The sequence below is a fragment of the Euprymna scolopes genome, chromosome 16 (assembly GCF_053919585.1).
Source record: "Euprymna scolopes isolate OS-2025 chromosome 16, ASM5391958v1, whole genome shotgun sequence".
Taxonomy (NCBI): Eukaryota; Metazoa; Mollusca; class Cephalopoda; order Sepiida; family Sepiolidae; genus Euprymna; species Euprymna scolopes.
Window position 1 is genome coordinate 54,904,577 of NC_136497.1, and position 25,319 is coordinate 54,929,895.

At 33.2% G+C, this 25,319-nt stretch overlaps 1 protein-coding gene across 1 annotated transcript in view; it reads right to left on the bottom strand.

Annotated features, from left to right (window-relative positions):
• LOC145295966 (uncharacterized) overlaps positions 1 to 23,748 on the bottom strand; it is an 88,901-nt gene extending 65,153 nt beyond the window's left edge. Inside the window, exon 1 of the mRNA XM_080141880.1 lies at positions 23,430 to 23,748. The gene's annotated coding sequence lies outside the window, so the exon portion shown is untranslated. The remainder of the gene's footprint in view (positions 1 to 23,429) is intronic.
• Positions 23,749 to 25,319: the final 1,571 nt, after the last annotated feature.

Consider the following 25,319-nt stretch of genomic DNA (forward strand, 5'->3'; position numbering starts at 1 on the left):
ATTGGAAAAAAACATATTTCCATATATATATATATATATATATATATATATATATATATATATATATATATATATATATATATAGTGTCTCAATAAAACCAGACAACATATTTTTGCAGACGTAAGAAACATCATTTAATGACACAGTTTCTTTTGCTGCAAGACAAGACGATCGGATTGACGATCGGATTTTCACTCGTCATTAACATCAAATAAGATTTTGGATTTTCTATGTTCTTTTTTTTCGATTTGAACTTTGAATCAATCAATAAATTGTCTTTGCAAATTAGTTCTCGTCGAATTAGAGAAAATGGCGGCCTTCGGCATGAATCGTATTCCTAGATTTTCGCTGATAATTATGACAGCGGCGAACTTTATGGCGGCATGATGATGATGATGCTGATGATGCTGCTGCTGTTGTTGCTGCTGCTGCTGCTGCTGATGATGATGATGATGTGATCGTAGTGGTAGTAATGATGATTATGGACGTTATGATGATGATGTTGATCTTGATGATTCTACAAGATTATACATTCTCCATAAAAAAAATGACGAAAAAATGTTTATATTAATAATCATAAAAAATAGCATTTTAATCAGCAAAGAACTAAAGCAAAAGAAATCGTTTAAAAAGTTTCCCAAAAGAAAATGAAGGAACAAAACGTATCAATCAACACAAACAAAAAGAGACGAAAATTAAATGTCGCCTCATGAAAAATAATTTCTTTCCGAATTCGTTTCAGATGGCGCTAGGGTCCGACTTGTTCTTCGTTTCCTTCCTCCTCCAAAACATTTGAAAATCAACTCCTGTAAACGATAATTAGATTGTATTTAAAGAATTTAAACAATACTAATTTTAAATTCAGACCCAAAACAACCGTATAGTCTCTTGTAAACCTGACATTTCCCCCATAACTGACAACTTGAGAAAATATATTCCACGATAAAAATGGGAGAGAGAATAAGAGAATTGGTGAGCTACCAATCAGTGGCAACAAACTTTCCGGAGAGAGACTTTAATATTTATTCATTCTACTACAGGAAAGGTAATGGTATATCAGAGCCAGTTACGGCCGGTGTAAGCATAGAATTTGTGGAACGTGTAGACCCCCTCCCAGGTGCTGACTGGTGGCGGTGGTCGATCTAAATATTTAGAGGGAAAATAGGTATCCCTTCCTCTAACGATGTTACAATTGTGATGGAGTTGCTCCTAGGATGTAATGTAGTATTTTATTATCACGATTGTTTCTGCAAAGGTATGCGAAAGCTACATAAGATAGTGGCTATTGACCTAGCTGTATTGAATTTGTATGTGGCATCTGTTGTTACACACCTACGATACTTTTTTCCAGGGAGGGGGGGGGAATTCCTGCGGTTATTTTATTAATATATATATATATATATATATATATATATATATATATATATATATATATATATATGCATGTATATATATACACACACCTTTGGGTGCTTTTTTCTAGAATCGTGAAGATGACAAGCAACACGCTTCTAAAACGCCGAGCTCGTCTGATACTCACTAGATGCTACTCTCATCGGATTTATTGCTATAAATTAGAGGCACAGACTTACAATACAGTTAATTATTACATAATGATTTGGTTGTTAAATTAATTGTTCACCCAAATGTTATATAACTAATTTGGGACGTTGAAAGCATAAAAAATGTGTTTGTCGATACGCTGAAATCACGAAGGCAATTATTTTAAAGTCGGTTATTATTAGTAATGGGACGATTTCATTATTTTTTTTTAGTAATGTTAGCGTTAATAAATAGTAATAATCAATTATCGAGCTATAAGAGAACTTTTTCATAACACAGACACACAGACACGTTCACTTTCATAGGTTCAAATTCAGTGCAAAATATAATTAAATTAGCGTGTTTTATTTAATGAATGATTATATGTAAAAAACGTAATTATATATTTATTAAAAAACAAAAGCTAGCAGAAATTATAGCAAATTACTATTGAAAGATGTATTTATCTATTTATGTTTGTTTTAACTGGTAAATCTGTTTCGCTATAACTGCGGTAAGAACCTGCTGGTTTAAAACCTTGTAATGTGCTTTTTTTTTCGATGACTGAGATTAACGTTAGTTGGTTTCAACATTTGTAATGAGCTTTTTTTTTTCTATAACTTGTATAAACACTGCTTTTTTTATTTTTATTTTGTAAGCAACGAGTGTTCCTCACATTGATGTCAGACTATGACTACTTTTCAACGCTGCTGTGATCGAATCTCTGTTTAATATTCAAATTGTAAAACAAATAACCTTTCAATATCGTTGAAAAAAAAATGGCTGCACATTCCTCATCCTTGCATATCACTTTTCAAGAGTCGTAGAAATTTCTACAAAATACATTTTTGATATTTCTGTTTTGTGACACATTTGGAAAGAAATCGAATCCAACCGCTGTAAAAGTCAATTCCGTCGATAGGATGGACGTGATCAAGCGGCCATGATGTCGCATATTATTCACAACGATTTTTAGAAGTTAACGACGTGTCAGAAGAAATCATTGCCAACCGGTGGATTTTGCAATCGCGAGAGGCACCTTGGCCATGTCATTCTTGTCATGTCAGAGAAAAAAAATTCAAACAACCGGATCAATTCATAAAATGCGTCCATTCTATCTCCATGTTTAGCGATGAGAATGAGCTCAAACGCAAGTGTGACATCCCGACCGACGGACCGAGCCACTTTATAGAAATGCTTGGATACATCTATAAAACAGAATTTTACATAAAGTTATTATCATTCGAAATACAGTTTTATGCCACATCAATCTTTTCATAGCGACTATGTCAAGTTAAATAGATCACTCGCTCGTATTTTAAATTAAAGTTAATTAATATTACTAACTTGAACGTAACGGCTCTCTTAATACATCAAAATAATAGCATGAGTTAATATGCTTCATTAAAGAAATAATTGTATTTATTTTACAGCATATCAAACCTGATGGTGTCATGTTTTCGAATTTTTCGTCTCGAAGGAGCAACGCATACGTTAGACGACAATTTCTTCCAAAGTAGACCGAGTATAGAATTTAATAGAATATGGGAACCAATAATTATAAATATTCGATTATTTGTTACGTTGGCAGTAGTGACTAAGATATTCGGAATTGAGTTAAAAGGTAATCATCCATATTGATATGTCATAAGTAATAAATGAGTGAAAATATTTATTATCATATATAAGTGGCCTGGCAAGACGACAGGGGAGACAGCCGAAGCAGCAAAACCGAAGCTGCCTATCAGGACACTATATATACAAATGTAAGGGAAACAATCGAAGCAGCAAAACCGAAGTTGCCTGCCAGGACACTGTGTATACAAATTTAGACAAATTATGGCGTATTTTATTGATTTGAAAATGGAGGTTCGTTTGGTTTTTTTTTTTACCTATTATCATAAAATTTTAACCATAGAATAGGATTATAATCTTTGAAAAGCCTGCAAATTTTTATGTGGTCTCATCCATTGAACCAAAGCTATGAGCATTTCAATATTCAATTTGGCTACAAGTATAGATATATCCATATATAGATATACCACCCATTTTGGCAAGTTTATAAGATCGAGATCTCGGCGACTATTGATCAGAATTTAACAAATGAAGGCTCGTTGGAAAGCTAACGACCTGAACTGTGTAGTGGGCTATGTGACATTTGCCCTTAAGGTCGCACATTATTATTACAAAAAGCCGGGATCACTTTTTTATATTAACTTAACGTAAAATAAGCACCTAATTTATGGTCACCTTTGGTGGGAGGGGGGCTGGTAGACCAACACGAAACCTACCTTAAAAAAACTTGTTTTCAATAGGTTTTCGAGTGTGCTGAAAACGAATACCGCATGTAAATTTTCTGCAAATAGGTATTTTTCTGGGTATTAAGCAAAAATATGCGCACACTTACTCGTACAACAATGCCCACCACCTATAACATTAATAAATGATGATGATGATGATGATGATGATGATGATGATGATGATGATGATGATGTATTGACAATATGTCTCTAAATGTGTTGGATGAAACAAAGAGAAAAATAAATACAGTGAGTGATGAGAAGTCAAGAACAAAGCACACGGGGGGGGGAGCGAAAAACATCGCGATAAGAAACACGTGAAGAATTCTAGGATAAGACACGGAGAATATACGTTTATATCAGCAGTAATACTGACGACAACAGAAACAACAAAACAATATCCATAAATATTTAATTCTGATTGGTTATTTTTTTTTAAATAATTTCGATTGGTTAACAAATTCAGAAAAATTTAACAAAAACAAAAAAAGCTGTTCTGAAAGTCAAGGCAACTGTCCGCCATAGGTGTCCCTGCCAGAAACTGGTCTCCCGGGGAAACCTTTGTGGCCTTCAGGCCAAGATCAAGGTGTAGTATCTATTCCGGCAGATACTGCAAGCAAAGACCAAATGTGGAGGTTACCCCACATATCAGACCTTGGTCAATGTAGGGGAAACCCTGCATACCAATTGTCACTATCCAGCTCCATTTTACCACACATCGGGAGCTGGCCCCCTTTTCCCTCCTTCCCCCCCTCTCTCCACATTAAAAAAACGGCCTTGTGCCTAATTTGCTCAGTGGGGAAGCAAATAAATACAGCCCTCTGCCCTCGCTATCACGGTGAAGAAAGGTTGGACTTTATCATTATTAAACTAGACTTGCTACCAAAAAAGCAAGAGGATCATACAAGATAATGTTATTAGGCTCAAAAACTGTTTGACTTTCGTAAATGGGAACGAAAGGGAGCGTTTATCATTGCTGTCGTTTAATTGTTTCACTATTCATGTTTGACGGATTAAAAGCGTCTGGTGATAATTTGCAAGTATTTATTCCACTCCTACGTAAGTAAATATTTCGTTGCAGACGAGTTGAAAGGAAGTCACTAATAATGTGCGATTAGTTGGTTTCTAAATAATGACATAAATACGGTGCTAATTACGGCATCGTTTTGTCGGTGTAGATTTTTGTCAGGCGTAATTAAGAACGAAACGAATTGTTGAAAAATATTTAAAAAAAGAAAGAAGCCAATTTTGTTGGAGGGAAATAGAAGGTCTGCGTATTAATTATATGACGTTGAATTTCAAGTGACAATGCTTGTTGTCCTGTTTGCTTACCTGCTTGTCACCGTGTACATATTTTTTCCTAATAGGACATCGCTTATTAAGGGTCGTGGCGGGGTCACTCAAAGATAAAAGTTAAAGAGATCATCAGTTGGATGATGGTCGCCTCCACGACAAGACCATAAAAATAGGTAAAATAGGCAGAAGAGAACGACTCAATAAGTGTTTGTTTACATTAGACTTGTAATCGTTTGAAAGCAACCCCATGGAATATTGTTTCACAGATGTGATCTTCTGGGAAATAAACTTTGTCCATGGATGTTTAGTTTAGTCTTTGGTACAGAAAAAGATATATATATATATATATATATATATATATATATATATATATATATATATATATAGAGAGAGAGAGAGAGAGAGAGAGAGAGAAAGAGAGAGAGAAGTTCTTTGCTATGTTTGTAACTAGAGGAGTTCTTGCTGTGAATGTTTGTCAGGTGAAACCAGAGATTGGAGCTCAGTCGAGCACCTACCACGGACATAACAATAAATTAGGAAGAAATTAGCAGTATCTCTTTTGTTAGGTTGGTGCAAAAATAATGTTGTTTTTATCAGATACGTCAAAAACAACATTATTTTTGCACCAACCAAATATATGCATGCATAAAAAAAAGATATGACGAAATGAAGGGTGAATAACTTCAAAAATGAGCAAATGAGAGAAATAGTGACAGGAGCGGGATATTATAAATAATTACTACAAAGAGAGAGAGAGAGGGAAGAGGATAGGGAATAGAAAAGAAAGCGAAAGGAAGGGTGAAAGAGGGGGAAAAAGATGTGGAATTGTAACAGAGCGCGGACACCCGTACACAAATACATACGAAATTCGAAATTACGTCACCGTAAGGAAAAAGAAAAAAATATATATAAAAAGGAGAGACTACGTTAGAGAAAACGATCACGTTAGAGACGAGGGTGACATCAAAGCCGTAACGAGAAGTCGTGTTTGGCGAGAGAATGAGAAATAAAAATCTTTTTTTTAAATCTGAAACAGGAGTTGAAGTTCTTTCCTCTTTCTTATTCTTTGTCTCCTTTGCGACTGAGTCTGCAACGTGTGGGCCGCGTGTGTGAACGTGTTTAACGTTAAAGTATATTATGACACCACAGTGTATTCTGACTGTGAAATCCCCTAATACTGTAATCCTTGTAAAAAGATTGTCAATCAAGTTCAAAATTAATAAATTACTAGCCGATGTACCCGGCGTTGCTGGTATTAAACATCACACTAAATTCCTTTAACAAAAAACAATGAAATAAAAAAAACGGAAACTGAGACATTTGCATGCAAGTATTATGTTTTTATAAACATTTCACTTTCTGGAATTAAAAAATTACTCGAGCTGAGATCGAAAGCTAAGCCTAAAGACAGTGACTCACGTTCGATAACCACTAGGCCATCTTGCCACGTTTAAAAAATTCTTTTCAAACCTGTTTATTCGTAATATAAGGGAGCTATCATGAGAATGATTCGCGCATGCGTAGTTGCGAAACAGTTGACAAACAAACAAAAATTCGATGCCCCCCCCCACCAAGTACGAAATTGTTTTTGGATCTCTTAGCAGCTTTTTTGAATGAAAACCAATTGAATACACTGTATACAAAATTTCAAGTCTGTAAATCAAAACTTCGTTTAATATATAGGTTGAGAGTTTTACTCACATACACACACGCACACACACATTCTCACTTTTATAGATATACTCGCATTTCAACTCGGCGTTGTCCGGGTGTTTAGAGGTGAATGTTGAGCAAAAAAAAAAGAAAAAAAGCGGTTAATTTTTTTAAACTTTGACCACTATTATGACCCCTATTGATAACTAAAAATTTTCTACCCAAACCGATGAAAAAGCTTGCCCTATCTCTGATTTTTTTAATTTTTGACCCCTATTATGACCCCTTAAAAATTATTGTTTAGGGCTCAAATTGAGTTATTAAGTTAGATCCATGTCCAAGGAACCTATATCTAAAATTTCAAGTGTTTAGACCCAAAATTGTCGGAGGAGTCTGGTAAAGGTCAAATCGTTGAACTTTGACACCTTATCAGGCAAATTTCTGGCGGGAAACGGATTTCAAAGATTTTCCCAAATCTCCGTACACTGTATATCAAATTTCGAGTGTGTAAACTGAAAATTGACAGAGTTACTGCATTGGAAAATGTACACACACACACACACACACACACACACACACTTACACACAGACACGTTTACCTTTATAGATATACTAGCATGGTTGCCCGGCGTTGCCCGGCGTTGCCCGGCGTTGCCCGGGTGTTTGGAAATCTACACTGAGCAAAAAAAAAAAAAAAAAAAAACACCAAAAAAACGGTCAATTTTTTAAAATATGACCCCTTAACATTTATTGTTTTGGGCTCAAATCAAGTTACTAAGTTCGATCCATGTCCAAGGAACCTATATCTAAAATTTCAAGTGTTTAGTCCCAAAATTGTCGGAGGAGTTTGGTAGAGTTTTCAAAAGTCAAATCATTGAACTTTGACCCCTTGACAGACAAATTTCTGGCCGAAAACCGACTACAAAGATTTCCTAAATCTCAGTACCCTGTATATCAAATTTCGAGTCTGTAGACTAAAAATTGACAGAGTTATTGCGTAGGGAAATGTACACAAACAGACACACATACATACAGACAGACACACAGACACTAAGGCACGTTCATTTTATATATATACACACACACACACACACACACACACATATATATATAGATATATAGATAGATAGATAGATTTTTTTAATCCATTACAAATAAATATTTAGTATCTGTCTCTCTAAAGCTGATACTATACAATTAGTTGTATATGTGAAGTCGAAGCTTTGTACTATTACTATGTTTTAATTTTTAATTTACTAGCAGTTCCGTCCAGCTTTGCTCCGGCCCTATGTACTGTTCATAAGGTTATGTGCATATGTATATATTAAAAAGTGTGAATATGTAAAGTAATGCCTTTCTGTATAATAGTCTTCCTTAATTATCATAGAGAAAAGACAAACAGCCATTTTAACTTTTATAGATATACTAGCATGGGTGCCCGGCGTTGCCCGGGTGTGAGGTGTATGCTGAGGAAAAAAAAAAAAAAGGTCAATTTTTTTTTTTAACTTTGACCCCTATTATGATCCCCTAACATTTATTGTTTTGGGCTCAAATCAAGTTATTAAGTTCCAGGAACCTATATCTAAAATTTCAAGTGTTTAGACCCAAAATTGGCGGAGGCGTTTGGTAGAGTTCTCAAAGGTCAAATATTTTAACTTTGACCACTTAACAGACAAATTTCTGGCCGAAAACCGATCACAAAGATTTTCCCAAATCTCAGTACAGCGTATAAAATTTCGAATCTGTAAACTAAAAATTGAGAGAGTTATTACGTAGGGAAATGTACACAGACACACAGACACACAGACACGTTCACTTTTATAGATATAATAGATAGATTTATACGAAACTAGTATTTAAAAAAAAAAAAAAACTCCAAAACGGTAAATTTTTTAAAACTTTGACCACTATTATGACCCCGTAAAATGTATTGTTTTGGGCTCAAATACAGTTATTATGTTAGATCCATGTCCAAGGAACCTATATCTTAAATTTCAAGTGTTTGGACTTAAAATTGTCGGAGGAGTTTGGTAGAGTTCTCAAAGGTCAAATCGTTGAACTTTGACCCCTTGACAGACAAATTTATGGTCGTAACCCGATCACATAGATTTTTCCAAATCTCAGTACCCTGTATATCAAATTTCGAGTCTGTAGACTGAAAATTAACAGAGTTATTAACAAAGGAAAATGTACACACACACACACACACACACACACACACACACACGTTCACTTTTATAGACATACTAACATTTCGGCCCGGCGTTGCCCGGGTGTGTGGAGGTGTATGCTGAGAAAAAAAAAAAAACAAAAAAAAAACGGTCAATTAATTCCCAAAGATTTTCCCAAATATCCATACCCTGTATATCAAATTTCGAGTCTGTAGACTGAAAATTAACAGAGTTATTGCGTAGGGAGATGTACACTGACACACAGACGGACAGACAGACAGACACACACACACACAGACGTTCACTTTTATAGATATACTAGCATGGGTACCCGGCGTTGCCCGGGTGTTTGGAGGTGTATGCTGAGAAAAAAAAAAACAAAAAAACAAAAACAAAAGCGGTCATTTTTTTTAAACTTTGACCCCTATTATGACCCCTTAACATTTATTGTTTTGGGCTCAAATCGAGTTATTAAGTTAGATCTATGTTGAATCATTGAACTTTGACCCCTTAACAGCTAAATTTCTGGCCGAAACTCGATCACTTAAATTTTCCCAAATCTCAGTACCCTGTATATCAAATTTCAAGTCTGTAGACTGAAAATTAACAGAGTTATTGCGAAGGAAAATGTACACAGAAACACAGACAGACAGACAGACACACACACACACAGACACGTTCACTTTTATAGATATATATATATAGATAGAGTGTTCAGAGGAGATAATGTCGTATGTGTTCTGTTGCCATGAAATCATTCTCCCGGGTATTATCCCCTTTATTGGAGCAGTGTATGTTCTCGTGTCACGAAACCATCTTTCATACATTATCTCGCACGCTCAGAGAATAATTTAGTAAATGTTCGTTCGTCATTATAGTATCCTCCCAGGTATTATCTCCTTGTTTGGTGTGCAATGTAGTATTTCATCTGTGATCATAATACAACACCTCTAAATATTATCTGCTCGTTTGAGTGTGCGTATATGTAGTTTATGTTCTGTTGTCATGAGAGCATTCTCCCAGGCATTATCTTCTCTTTTGGAGGTGTAATGTAGTATTTGTTCTGCTGTCAAGACACCATCCTCCCATGCATTATCTTCTCCTGTAGGGAAGTAGTGCAGTATATGTTCTGTTATCATGGAACCATACTCCCAGACATTACCTCTTCCTTTCAGGGCATAATGTAGTATCTGTTTTGCTTTCAAAGAACCACGCTCCCAGGCATTGTCTCCTTGAGGAGTAATCAGGTATATACCAAGACACCATCCTCCTAGGCATTACTTTCTCATATAGGGAGATAGTGTAGTATATATTATATTATCAGTATTCTATACATGAAACCAATTTCCCAGTCATTGCTTCCTTTTTTTTGTGTATAATATAGCATTTGTTCTGTTGTCAAGACACCATCCTCCTAGGCATTACTTTCTCATATAGGGAGATAGTGTAGTATATATTATATTATCAGTATTCTAGCCGCACAGTCATTACCTCCCCTTTTGTCGGTGTAATCTAGTATTTGCTCTGTAGTTTCATGATAATAGAATAGAATAGTTTCATGAAAATACAATGCCTGGGTGGATAGTTGTTTAACTATCCACCCAGGCATTGTATTTTCCTATGGTAAAGTAGTATAGTATGTTCTATTATCATGAAACTATTCTCACAGGTATTACCTCTTCCTTTGAGGGTATAATGTAGTATCTGTGCTGCTGTAGGTGTGTCAGAAACCTTGTGAAAAATATTGAACAATTCGATCCCCTGTCTTTCCAAGCCTATAACTACTCGAAAAATGTAATTCAAACCCTAATTTCTTTTTCAATTAAAGGAGCAAGGACCAAGGTTTCATTTTAAAAAAAAGTAAATAAAAAATACAAACAACGTGTTTTAAAAAAAGGTTTTAAATTTCGAATTTCACAGGTAAATTAAAAAAAAGTTCTTTTTTTGTTGTTTTAAATTAGAATATATTATTTATTGATCTTTTATCTTCAATTTGTGATATATAAAACTTTGGCACATAAATTAATTATTTACTTTTTAATAGACATTTCAAAATGGGGGGGCTGAATTAATTCGACCCTCTGTCTTTTCAAACTTATAACTACTCGAAAAATGTAATTCAAACCCTAATGTTTTTTTTCAATTAAAGGGGTAAGGACCAAGGTTTCATTTTAAAAAAATACAAACAATGTGTGTGTGTTTTTTTTTTTTTTTTTTTTTTTTTAAAGGTTTTAAACTTCGGACTTTACAGGTAAATTTTCAAAAAACAGTTCTTTTTTTGTTTTAAATTAGATTATATTATTTATTGATCTTTTATCTTCAGCTTGTGATATATAAAACTTTTGCACATAAAGTAATTATTTACTTTTTAATTTACATTTCAAAATAGGGAGGCGTGAATTAAAAAGAACGTTTGTCTTAAATATTATATTCGGTTTATTGGAAAGAGCATAAAATTTCACATTAAACCTGAAAATATCGTAAAAATAGAATCAATAGAAAAAGTTTGATAGATTTTTAAGTTTAAAAATTGAAAAATACTGAATTCGTAAAATTCAATTAATTTCATTACTGCTTTTTTTTTTTTTTTAATAAAAAAGTAATATTTCTATTACATTTTATACAACTTTAATAGTTTATTTTGGAAGTATAATCCATAAAGAAAATAAACAACCCACTTTTAACAGAGAAATTACGAGTTTTTTTATATTTTATTCGCAGTTTCGTATTAGGGGTGTCAAAAATTCCTACAAAAATTCTGATACACCTCTCAACAAACTATTATCCCAGGCATTGTCTTTTCCTATGGGAAGATAATATGGTTTTGGTGTTATGAAACCAATTTATTGGACATTACCTTTTTGAAGGGTGGGATAGTCTATGTAAATTTGTCATATATACACTAGCAAAATTATGCAACCGGAGGGAACATATTTTTGCTATTTATTTATTTATTTATTTTTATTTTTATTTATTTATTTATTTATTTTTTAATTTTTTATTTATTATTATTATTATTATTATTATTATTATTATTATTATTATTATTATTATTATTAGTAGTAGTAGTAGTAGTAGTAGTATCATTATTAGTATTATTATTATTATTTTTTTTTATTTTTATTTATTTTTTTAAAATTTTCATTTAACCGCTTTTTGTTCTGATTTCTGTAATTATTAACGCAACCCCGGTTAATTTTGTGACAATCGATAACACCTCGGTAATAACACTACGAACTCAATTACTTGTCCGAACACAAATTCGATTGTTATTACTTTTACTGGAACGTTACGATGTATTCATAGTTTCGAGTTTCTGTGTCAGCTTACGGTTGCTATGGCAGCGCAGAGAACGAATAAAGGTGACTGACTCGCCCCGCATCGTTGGGATTGCCAGTTATGACGATAACGAAAACATGGCGAACAATACGTTCATTAAGGTTCGTAAAGAAAAGGTCACTGACGTAGATGTCACTTATTGAAATGTGAAAATAGACGAAAGAAATAATTATATGTATGGAGAGGGAGAATGGGGAGAGTTGGTTTGGTGAAACTTGGTATTTTAGATGAAATCCAAAAACAGTTTGGAACTTGCCTGCCATGTAGGTAATGGTATCTTTTTCTCCGCCCTTCTCTTTCTTTCACCCCCCTCTCTCTCTCTCTCTCTCTCACTCGCGCTCTGTTCTTTCTCAGTCTTTACCTCTACCCCCTTTTCGTCGTCTCTATCCCTGTCTCTATATTTATTTATCATTCTACCCCTCTCTTTACTCATTTCTCACTCTCCCTCTTTCTATATTAATTTTCCATTCTCCCCTTCTTTTTATCCATTTACCAAGAAAAAAAGTTGTTAAGAAAATTTTCCCGCATCTCGGAACCGCTATAATGAAAAGTTGAGATTTTGCTGTTTGCAGGATTTTGCGGAAGTATTTACGTTTAGGGAGTTCAAATGCGGTAAGTTTATCGGGGCACATTCCATGGAAATACTTGTAAAACAAGTACAACAAGATACAACATTGCGACGATGGGGCAGAGGCTGGAGATTGGTAGACAGTGTGTGGCCTATTAGGTTAGATAAAAAAAGTATATAAATGAATAAACCTAAATAAATGAAATATATTATTTTCCTCGCACATATATCTCTTCCTTTATCGTCAGTTTGTTTATCTCTTTTACATCGTACAATGCAATACAAATCCGGTATAACCGGTATATAATATGACCGCATTATTCTAACAGTTCATCGGCCCTGTCGGTGGGGCATTAGAATACGCCGACTGCCCCCCTGCAGAGGGTAAAAGTCCCTCAATGGGGGTCCTGGATATGACCTTAAACTATATCCAGTGGTGAGGCCCCAGCTTGTGGGGATTGGGGAGTGTGGCGCCACCCTTTAATTACCATTGCTCCCAGGTCCACTCTGACCCGGAGTGGTAGTACCTGTTAGGGTCCCAACTATGGGTGAACTAGAGACCGATGTGAAAACAACAAATATAGTCTATTAAAAAAAAAATTTCTTCAAAATCTTTGGATTCGGCATTAAATAACCCGAAAAGGGTTGATATGCCGTAAAACAAAAACAACCAACCAACCTAACAGTTCATCATATTTGCCGGTGGAAATTTGATTCTGGGTTGTTTTATCTTGCTCAACTGCATGGATATCCTCAATAATGTCATTTGCGTCCTTGCCTTGGTTTTCCAACATGTTATCTGCTTATGAGCCATTAGATAAAAAGCACATCCCATTTTGTTTTGGTTAATCTTCGTTCCTTTGTGGGAGTTAAATTTCCGTCCACGCACACATGGGAATTCCATATGTTGTTTTTTGTCTGTCTGGGTCGTTTCCAATAGTTTCTTTTTGATCCAGCGTTTTCTCTCCCTTTCGATTGATAATGAGGGCATTGGATTTGTGTCTATATTATATGAATTCTGGATTGCTATCCGGAGGCATTCATTTGATCTTTTCCAAATCTCCTGCATTTCTAGGTGTCGCTAGTCTATTTCAAGCCGTCATTCAGTATGTTATTTTGTGTGTCACGTTTACATCTTTTTCTTCTGGCCCTGTCGGTGGGGCATTAGAATACGCCGACTGCCCCCCCCCCTGCAGAGGGTAAAAGTCCCTCAACGGGGGTCCTGGATATGACCTTAAACTATATCCAGTGGTGTGGCCCCAGCTTGTGGGCTTTGGGGAGTGTGGCGCCACCCTTTAATTACCATTGCTCCCAGGTCCACTCTGACCCGGAGTGGTAGTACCTGTTAGGGTCCCAACTATGGGTTAAGTAGAAACCGACGTGAAAACAACAAATATATTCTATTAAAAAAAAATTTTCTTCAAAATCTTTGAATTCGGCATTGAATAATCCGAAAAGGGTTGATATGCCGTAAAACAAAAACAACCAACCAATCATCAAGTCATCTATTTTTTTATAAACAATTTTACCAAGAATTCTTAATAAGTTTTCGATTCGGTTTCGATTATAGCTGAAGGAACTCATATTATATTTTTTTTTTCTTCATAAATTTTAATTTCGGTTTCGATTCAAGCTGATGCACCACAATCATATGGATATATTTTTTTTTACTTTTTAAATCACAACTTTATGATATATATGAGAATTGATAGAACATTGACTTAATAATATATACGAAATCTGCATAAATTAAAATATCATATTTAAGCATATTTTACAACCACGCCGGGCGTCCCTAATATACAATTTGTAAATATAATCATATTTATAACCATATTTACTGATTTTTAGTAGCGTTCCTGTGAATTCTGACGATTTTTTTTCAAGCCTCACTTAAAAATATTTTCTCTTCAAGGAAGGACAGAGGTAGAAACTTGGTTTTAGTAGTGCTTTTAGTAGGGCCTCTTTGGTCTTAATCAGTGGCTGCAGTAGTGCTCTGAAGGCTTCCTGAGTTTTACTTTTTCATTCATCACTTAAAAAATGTTTTATAAAGACAATAAAAGACCATATAATCTCAAAATCACCTTTTTATTTTGAACAGTTTTCATTTTACCCTATAATGGACCAACGGGTAGACTAGTTTTTTTTTTAAAAAAAGCGGGTCGTTAAATTCAAAAACACATTTTAAAAATTTGTAAATAAATAAATAAAAAATAATGACGGGGGAGGCAGACCGAACTTTTCTCAAATTGAAAAGTCGACCCCCCCCCCAAATAAACAAACAAACAAAAAAAAATTAATAATACTGGCGGGGATAAGCTGAAGGAGCTAACGTCAAATCGGAGCTGTAAATCGATTCTGAAAATGGAGGATCGATCTACTAGAACGTTGTATGTGAAACTGAACCCCCTTCCAAATCTTCAAATATTGATTTTTTCATTTCTTTTTAATAATCTGGTAGCTTAGTGTCCAATAATCCGCTTAAATAGTTAAATAAAGATGAAACAGAAAACATTGTAATGTGGTGCCGATTGTTCAGTTGCGCCTATATATTAACATATATATAGTTTTTCTTTACCCAAGTTGTGCGTGATTAAAACTAGAACTTGATTTGAAAAAAAAAAACTACGGTTTTCATGTCCAAAATTATTTATTTACGATTATTTATTTTGTATTTTTTTATTGCAAGTTGGAATTGTTTTCAAACAAAAACACAAAACAAATATGTTTTTTCTAATGTAAAAAAATTCTTGATCAATTACATATTAAGAAAAAATATTTGTTTTTTTTTTTCGACCTAACCCAGCGTTGTTTACCTCCTAAAAAGAAATCAAAATTAAATTTTTATGGCTAATACATTTCAACAACCTTTAAAGATCATATAAAAGAAGAAATTTTGTTTTTTAATAATTAACATTTAGCATTTTAGTGTGGGGATCACATTCCTAGGAAAATTTAGCGTAAAATAGAACCCCACTTCTTGGCGACGTAGCGGAATGTGTAATCGTTAGCATTTTTTTCAAGTTTGGTGGCGTGGGTGGGGACAGAAGAGGAAATGGGTAGGGGTGGGGGTATGAGCTCCAAACATTTTAAAAATACATAGAAAAACTTCGAAACGTGCGTGTGTGTGATAAGACTTCATTTTTTTTTTTAAAGATTTGCTTTGAAAGGTTCTCACCGCTGAATATTACTTAATCAGTTATTATTTCTTCACACACACACACACACACACACACACACACACACACACACACACACACACACACACACACACACACACACACACACGCGCGCGCGCGCGCACACACACGCACACGCACGCACACACACGCACACACACGCACACACACACAACTAGGGTGGACCTGTACAATGCACACTCCCTGCTTATATTTTTCTTTTCGTTTTGTTTTTTCAATTTTTTTCAACGGATTACACTCCTCTTATATAAAGGATTTTTCATTTAATCTAAGTGCAACGATGTTAAGATATTTATTATCCAATGTATAGTGTATCGTTTCCACCAGTGGTCACGTTTGTTTTCGCGCGCGCGCATTCAATTTTTGCGCGTTTATACATTCATTCTGTATACTTACTTGCACTTTTATACATTAATTATGTATACTTACTATTACATAGCTAGCTATAACATATACTGACCTACCAGGTCACGGGTAGTCTAGTATATATATATATATATATATATATATATATATATATATATATGTATATATATATATATGTGTGTGTGTGTGTATGTGTGTGTGTGTGTGTGTGTGTGTGTGTGTGTGTGTGTGTGTGTGTGTGTGTGTGGAAATATACTTTATTCCTTATAATACATACCAATCCTTATTTAAGAAACTCAATGCAATTACAAAGCAATATAATGGATGAATGACAAAAGTCTTTATTAAAAGCTAAATTGTAAGATGGTCAACACAATGAATTTTACAATATAGACTTTTGTCATTCATTCATTATATATACAGACATACACACACACACCCACAAACACACACACACACGCATACACACACATATATATATATGTGTGTGTGTGTGTGACCCAATTCTAAACTGATTACACGATAAACTAATTACACGATAATTATGAATTCTGTAGAACAGCTCATAGGTATAAGCATGAATAATGTTTAAATTTGTTTGATATTAAAGAAGCAATTCAAATGACTCAGATTTTTGTGAATGTTATCAATAAGTATTAGACATCAATTAATTCATCAAATTAAAGTTTATTTCGATTATTTTAAAGGTTCTTATAAAGGCATATTCTGAGCGCAAGCTTCAATTTGAAATTGGAAATATTTCAGGTTTACATGAAATTAGAGCTATAGTAACTAAATACCAACTAAGAAAAGTCCCTGTAATTTTAGGTTGGTTTTAAGACCTCTTAAAATTTCAACATTTTATAGAATTAAAATGATGTAATGGATTTTTATCTAATTAGAATACGGATTTTAGACATACGGTTTATTAGTGCACACACATATGAATAAAATAGAGACGATTTTTCTGTAACTTCCGACATTGTAGGAAGAAAAGCAAACATTTCTTATGCACAGCTTATATGTTCACTACTTACAATTTCTACTAGAGCATGTTCCTAGCCAACAATACATAGATTTCGTCCATGTTTAATAATTGTTATAGTTATCCTTGTAAGCTTACTCTCTCAGATACATACTCCCACTGAGAGAGTAGCAAATACTTTCACAGTAATGTCATTCAGTCTTCTCACGTAACCCGCAATCACCGCTTACTTTTATGCATCGGTTAACTTCTTCGCATGTAGTCCAATTATTAGTTGACTTCCAACATGTTTATATTGACTACATTTTACATTAATTTTATAGATTTATGTAAAATCCGCTCCCTTATTTTAAATGAAATACCAGATTACACTGCAACTTCTATTTTATAATACATATCGAAAAAAAACAAAAAAAACAGCTCATCTAGCATTAACGTGCCTGGCTTTACATACAAATAAGATGGGGAAAAAATTAAGTTATTTTGAAATATCGTGCTATTAAACTGGTTCCTTTACTTTAATTTAAAAATACAATGAAAGAAAAACATACAAAATCACTGCCCATACGCGTCCACTAGATAAATTCTGACATATAGGCATGTTATAGAATACATTCGTACTATTCTCAACGAAACCCAACTATTAAATAGCGATCAGAACGATAACCCAAACGAATCCAAATAATATATTTGATTTATTCGCTTCCTTAAACACATACGATGTTTATTTGTGTAGATGGGAGAGAATCTAATCCATTAGTTTTAATTGAACAAACAACCAGCAAGCGAGGAAAGATATTGAATTGAAGAATGGATTTAAAGTCACGGAAAGATAAACGAACAACACAATCATTGGATTCATCAACTTTGACGACATCTTTCGTCAAATGTTATATATCTTTGGTGGAGGTGGGAATGAGGGAGATTACTATTTCATGATATCGACTTTTTCACTCTTACTTGATGGCGGGAGAGGAGCATTTATAATAAAGCCGACAAATTTAATTAATATAAAATGAATTAAATAACAATAAATTTTAAACAATTTTTGAGACGAAAATAGGAATTTTCCCGAATACATGGATTTAATATAATTCATTTTCTGTTTTCTTTTCAAAAATGCGTCTATATATATATATATATATATATATATATATATATATATATATATATAAAATTTATATATATATATGTGTGTGTGTGTGTGTGTGTGTGTGTGTGTGTGTTGAAAATAAATCAGTAAAGTGCTCGATCGTAAGAATGCGAGAGCTAAAGACAAATTATTTATTTAAAAACTATACTTTACAGTTTCCAGAGATATACCATGCTTTCATTGACATGCGTAGAAAACACCCTTACAACTCAAATCAAATCACCAGTCTCTCTCTCGCACACACACACACACACACACACACACGCATATATATATATATATATATATATATATATATATATATATATATATATATATATATGTATATATATATATATATATATATTACTTTTGTTAGCCCCAAACAAGACATATTCCAAGTGAAGCGAAAAAAAGAGGTGTGATTTTGCTGCTAATCGGGTGGGTCGGGGGTATTTCTGTTAAAGTACTATTGCACTGCAATAAGCTACATTCATGAAGTACTTGTAAAAGATGCACAAAGTTACAAGACTATGGCGATGGGGCAGAGATGGAGTTTTGCGGGCTATTAGGTACGAAATTCTTTTTAGACCTAAATAAATTTAATAGGATCGTAGGTCAGTTGATAGAACTCTAGTCGAATTCCCGACATAGTTTCCACTTTATTTTTTTGTGAATTTATTATTTACTATTAATGCAGTATTTTCCATTTCTTAAAGTAATTAAAATTTCTGATATATCGAAATGAGATAGATTTCGCAAGGTATTTGTCACGCCTAAACAAAAAACTCATGATAAACGCATCAATCGCTATAGTAAAAGTAAGATGTAAGATATATCCCGTACTGGCTACCAAACTGCAGCCTTTGTCGCAGTGTTGCATCCCTGTTATTTCGTTTTTTGACATATGCCTCCACGGAATATATTCTGCTGGATTTATTACACACACACACACACACACACACACATACTATATATATATATATATAACTACTTCATTTACTCACATAAAATTAATATACGAAAGTATAGATTTATGCCTAAACTTTAAGTATTTACTTCAAAAGTGCTCAATACGTAGGTAGAGCTAACGCCGAATATTCAGTGTAGCTTAATCGCCATATATATTTTATAAATTACTATATATATATATATATATATATATATATATATATATATATATATATGTGTGTGTGTGTGTGTGAAATATTTTTACAAAATCAAGACAACTAAATATAAATTGAAAGCATTATATGTTTCCTTATGCGTTACAATTGTTTTGTAAATATATGGACAAATTTAAATATTATATCATTTAAAAATATTCCAGAATAGCTACTCTTAAGACGGCGAAACACACTTGTTATAAATATATGAATACATTCATAATCCCTATTTTAAGGGATTAAGCAGTTGTATTCTCCCTTATACCATTTTTTATATTTTATTTTTTATTTTTTTTATTTTTTCGGTTTCCTTCTAATTGATTAATAATCACACTTACATATTTCTATTTTTTATGTGAAACTTCAGCAATTAATCTATTAATGTTTGATTTTTTTCTTGATACATTATTTCTTAAGTAGGAACTATACTTTAAAAGTTTATTTAAATGATATTAATTAAAAATTATTTGCATTGCACGCTGTTTATGTCAATAATTTAAATTGCGTCTCTATTGTTCCTAATATTTATTAATGACCTCGCCGACAAAACTGCCTCTGAGATGGGTATATATGCTGATGACACCACACTCTATAACAGGCATGACAGGAAAACAAATGAACACATAACTAAAGAAATGGCAAAAACACTAGAGGATGACCTCTAATCTGTAGTGGAATGGGGACATACATGGATGGTCACATTCAATGCTGCCAAGACTAAACTGGTTTCCTTCAATAATTACAAGAAACCTTCTCTGCCACCAATAGCAATGGCCAGTGACTCCCTGTCTGAGAGTACATCTTTCAAACTGCTTGGCCTAACGTTCACATGAAACATGAGTTGGAACAATTATATTAAAAACATTGCCAGGGCCGCTGCGAAGAAGGTAGGCTCTCTCTAGCGTGCTAGAAAACTATTGACACCTGAAAGTATCCTGTACCTCTATAAGGCCACCATTCGCCCATGTATGGAGTATTGCTGTCACATTTGGGCTGGTGTATCTGCTGCTAGTCTCTCGCTCCTAGACAAGGTTCAAAAGAGAGTCGCCAATCTGATAGGCCCTGAACTGGCATCTAAGCTTCAGCCTCTGTCCCATCGATGAAACGTTGCATCCCTCTGCCTGTTCTACAAGTATTTTAATGGTGAATGCTCTGACGAACTGCAGACACTTGTGCCCCCATGACGTAGACATCCTCGACAAACTCGACAGGCAGCTAAATCCCACCCCCGACACAGTAGAGATCACTAGATGTTAAAGATTTTTCTACTGCAGTAGTTTCTTGCCCAGAACCGCTAGACTCTGGAATTCCATTCCAGGTCCCTGCTTCCCTAACTGTACTGACATGCAGAAGTTCAAGTGTAACGTGAACCGACATCTTGCTGTCCAAATCCCTACATAGTGCACCAGTAGTTGCTCCCCCTGCACCAAAGTGGCAATGTGCCTTGTTTGGGGTGAAAATGTAATAAAAAAAACTTAAGTGTTTTCATTATCTAAGTATTATATTTTTGTTTTTAATCTGGTATCCTTCCTAATATCGATACGTTGTAAGAGAAGTACATTTACTTACTCAATAATTATTTGTTTATTATTTATCAAAATTACATGTATTCTTACTTTAATATTTTGACTTTAGTATTTATTAATCGCTTTTGCTTGATTTTAAACATATAGTTCTAACTTTATCCTCTGTGTATCAATCCAGGTTCAATTACTCCTTTAGTTTGCTCCAACTGTATATTTTGATTTAATCTATTTTAATCCATCATAATCTGTTCATCCCCATATCTTACACTTACTAAATGTTCGATTTTATTTGATTTTCTCTTGCATTATTGAAATTACTCAGGTGTTAGTTTATTAACGATTATTAAATTTAAATATATTTCTCTTTTCCTTATTTAGGTTCTAATTAGTTTAGTTTCTATATGTTTATTTGGTGATCTATTAATTTATTTATTATACCATTCTGAAATCTTCGTATTAAATTTAACATTCTTTTACCACACTAGCATTTCATTCTCAACCTATACCTTAAATATTTTTTTATTTTTTATTTTTTTTTTATTATAAAATGTTGTTTTAATCAGGGTTTAGCCGTGATAATAGGAATTTATTTCTATGAAGACAACTTTGTATGACAACAAACTTCTTGTTGAAAACTTCCATTTTTGAATTCACTATGTAGTTTAACTCAAGTAAACTTATATTACATCTTTTTTATTCCCTCGATTTATACTTTCTAGATTAATCAACAATTGACCATTTCAATTCAAATTCTATTTTATTCCTACGTAGTTCTCTAACCCAATCCCCTAATGAAGTCGTGTTCCTCTTATTAGTTTTAATAATTTTTTTTTACCCTTATTTCTATCATCATCCTCAACTCGATTTAGTCCCTTCTTTGTTGCATCATTTAACATTGCACCAGAGAAGAAACTATATATATATATATATATATATATATATAATTATCCACTGACACGTGTTTCGTCGTCTAAGACACACACACACACACACACACACACACACACACACACACACACACACACACACACATATATATATATATATGTATTTACTACAGTTCAGTCCAGCTTTGCTCGGGTCCTATGTACTGTTCATAACTTTACGTGCATATATATATATATATATATATATATATACATATATATATATATATATATATATATATATATATTAAAAAGTTTGACTCATGTCCAGGTAAAATTTCAAGTGTTTAGACCCAAAATTGGCAGAGGAGTTTGGTCGATTCTGAAAAGGTCAACTCTTTCAACTTTGACCAAATTTTTGCACGAAAACTGATTAAAAAGCTTGCTTTTTGTCTGAATACCCTTTATGTAAAATCTGAAATGTTTAGACACAAAATGGCTGAATAATTTGCTAGAGACCGCAAAGGTCAAACCTTGGCAGCCAAATTTCCGGCCAAAAATTGATTAAAAAGCTTGCCCTATGTCTGAATACACTTTATGTAAAATTTCAAATGTTTATACCAAAGATTGGCTAATTTGGTAGAGATAGCAAAGGTCATTTTTTTTAAAAACTTTGACCCCAATTGTAACCCCTTTACATTTATTGTTTTGGGCTAAAATCAATTTAAAAGATTTAATCCATGTCTAAGTAACCTACATCTAACATTTCAAGAGTTTAGACCCAAAATTGGCGGAGGAGTTTTCACAGATCAAATCGTTGAACTTTGACCCCTTGACAAGCAAATTTCTGGCCAAAAACCGGTTAAAAAGATTTTACCAAATCTCAATACCCCTTATGTCAAATCTTGAGTTTGGAGACTGAAAATTGACAGAATAGTTTTGTAGGGAAATGTACACACACAGACACGCACATACAGACAGACAATTTCACTTATATATATATATATATATATATATATATATATATATATATATATATATATATATATATATATATATATATATATATATAAAGAGAGAGAAAAAGGGAGAGAGTGTGTGTGTTTTATTTATTATATTTATAAGAAAGCAATCTTTTAAACATAACTTCATAACAGACCTATGAAAAAGAAATAAACTGAACATTTGGAATAAGTCGTTGAAATAAAATCCCAATAATTTTGTAAGGAATTGCTTCTGAGTAACATTGTATTTATTCGCTGATTTATCAAAGTAATAATTAAAACAAAGCAAAAATAAATAAATGTGTTAGACTTACCTAAAAGCTTTTGCGAGTAGGCATAACCAAAAACCTTATTCGCTCTTATTATCTTCAAAAAAATAACAAATAATAGCAAAACATTTCCTCCAAGACTGGATAAAAACAGGTACTGAAGTTATTTCTTTAAAAACTGAAGCCCATAAGCAAATCGCAATTTCTCTTTACGTCTTTTATTTTTCCTTTTTTTTTTTTTTTTTTTGTTTTGTTTTGTTTTGTTGAGCAATGACGTCGGCTTCCAAGTTGATAACTGTACATTTAATTACTACATAAAACAATTCATTCGCATTACATAATGTCGGTCTTCCTTTCGATCAAGTGTGTCACTAACAATTTTTTTAAATAAGCGCAAATAATCGCTGGTAATAAGTATAAATCGGCCCAAGTTCGCCAGTGGCTCATATTTATTCATCTCGTCATCAGTGATTGTGTATGACAGTAATGTGAGATAAAGCTGGAGTTTGGGGACAAATTAAAAACACGATTTTATTTTATACTAGTAGGGGTTGCTCGGTCTTGCCCGATCGTAAAATACGCTTAAATATATTTTAATTCATGCACATTCGGATTATTAAAAAGACAATTCCCTATTGAATATTATATTGTACCTGATATATATCATTGATTTCAAAAGCTAAAAAAAAATCAGCTGGAATCGAATCAAAACAATTTGTGCTCCAGTCACGTTCCCTAAAGTTTGAGCTATCAACAGATAGATAAGAAATATTTACAATTAAACCATTTCAAGCTATGAATGAATTTGAGCATCGTCAGCATCGTCAATATTTGTCGGTAAGTTGAAATTAACATTTTGAATTTCAGCTTACCGACATATTTCTGTACGCGTTATTCATCCATCTAAACAAATATTTTACTCATTATAAACCATCCTTGGTGTATGATCACTATTTTTTGTTAATTTCAGTGTAATGTGACTTATAACGCTGCTTGGTTTGGGAAGACCTTGGTTGCTACTCTAACGAATGACGAGGCCTAAAACGGACAGCCAGCCATACAACATTACAAGTAAAAAAAAATGAAAAAAGAAAAGTTCTAGTGGTTCAGAACCCTGTCGCCGTGAATATGCAATAGGTTCATTCAAGGGCCGATTTGACGTTGATCTGAGACGAAACAATAGCAGCCAAACTCGCTATAATAGCAAAAGGCGCCAGCCCTTTTAAAACGTTGTACATAAAGTAATGTTTCAAACATTGCACATAGAGTAATGTTCCAAACGTTGTACATAAAGTAATGTTTAAAACGTTGTACATAAAGTAATGTTTCAAACATTGCACATAGAGTAATGTTCCAAACGTTGTACATAAAGTAATGTTCCAAACGTTGTACATAAAGTAATGTTCCAAACGTTGTACATAAAGTAATGTTTAAAACGGTGTACATAAAGTAATGTTTCAAACGTTGACTATAAAGCAATGTTTCAAACGTTGTACATAAAGCAATGTTTAAAACGTTGTACATAAAGTAATGTCTCAAACGTTTTACATAAAGTAATGTTTCAAACGTTGTACATAAAGTAATGTTTCAAACGTTGAAAATAAAGCAATGTTTCAAACGTTGTACATAAAGCAATGTTTCAAACGTTGTACATAAAGTAATGTTTCAAGCGTTGTACATAAAGTAATGTTTCAAACGTTGTACATAAAGTAATATTTCAAACGTTGTACATAAAGTAATGTTTCGAACGTTGTACATAAATTAATATTTACAACGTTGTACATAAAGTAATGTTTCAAACGTTGTACATAAAGTAATGTTTCAAAGGTTGTACATAAAGTAATGTTTCAAACGTTGTACATAAAGTAATGTTTCAAAGGTTGTGAATAAAGTAATGTTTCAAACGTTGTACATAAAGTAATGTTTCAAACGTTT